Raw genomic sequence first — 1,094 nt, forward strand, 5'->3', positions numbered from 1 at the left:
GGAGCCCTTCCCTCCCGTCTGGCTCCCCTGCTGGCCATCCCGTCCCCATCCGCCTCCGGCCGGCTCTGCTGGTGACAGCCGCCTGTCCTCCGGGACGTCCTGGAGTGAGGGGTTCCACACCCCCCAGGGAACACCGTCCAGGCGGGTCTGCCCACCTGTGCCCGGGGCAAAGTGGTGGACTTCCGTTCCAAGACCTGCAGACCCTGGGCGGGGCCTGGCACTGTCTGGTCAGCCCTGGAGCCCGGAGCACGCTCCCGCAGACCCCTGTGGGCAGCCCAGCACGGCCCCTGGCCCGGCACAAGCCCTCCTGGGGGAGCCAGGGGCCCCAGACGCCAGGGGTGGGGGGGCCACAGGTCTGAGCAGACTCTGGGGCTGAGGAACGAAAGGGCCAGGGGATGGGAAGGCTGAGGCCCAATCTGGAGGCCCCTGGGCTGGGGAGCCCTCTGAGCTGGGGAGACCCCTGGGCTGGGGAACCCGCGGCAGAAATCTGGAAGCAGAAGAAACCAGGCCGGGCAGTGAGCCCACGGCAGACCGGATGGGGGCCCGGATCCCCCAAGGGCACCTGAGGTGTCAGAGCCCAGAGCCTCGGAGGAGGAGGCTGTGTCGTGGGCTGTCCTGTCCTTCGAGTGGGCACCATGGGCACCATGGTCTCTGGGCACCAGGCTCTGTGGGCCCCGTGGGCTCCGTGTGGGCCCCGTGGGCTCTGTGGGCTCCGTGGGCACCGTGGGCTCCGTGGGCACCGTGGGCTCTGTGGGCTCCGTGGGCCCCGTGGGCACTGTGGGCACCGTGGGCTCTGTGGGCCAGGGTGAGGGGCGTCTGACACTCACAGGGAGCCTGCCCCGGGCCTGGCATGTCCTAGGACCCTTGGTTCATTCCCTACACCAGCGTGTCAGCCTACTTTAGAGGGCACTGCTGGGAGATGGGGGTTGGCAGCTGGGGGCCCCTCCTTACCCGGGGTCTAGTGAGGGGTACGCCTCCCCTCCACCCAACTCCCTGTCCTCAGTGTGTCCTGGAGTCAGGGCACAGGCCTGGGTGGGCTCCGCACACCAATGGGGCGCATCTCACAGAAGGGAGGTCACAGTGAAGCCATGGCT

This window comes from Myotis brandtii, unplaced genomic scaffold (genome assembly GCF_000412655.1).
Source record: "Myotis brandtii unplaced genomic scaffold, ASM41265v1 scaffold434, whole genome shotgun sequence".
Classification (NCBI taxonomy): Eukaryota; Metazoa; Chordata; class Mammalia; order Chiroptera; family Vespertilionidae; genus Myotis; species Myotis brandtii.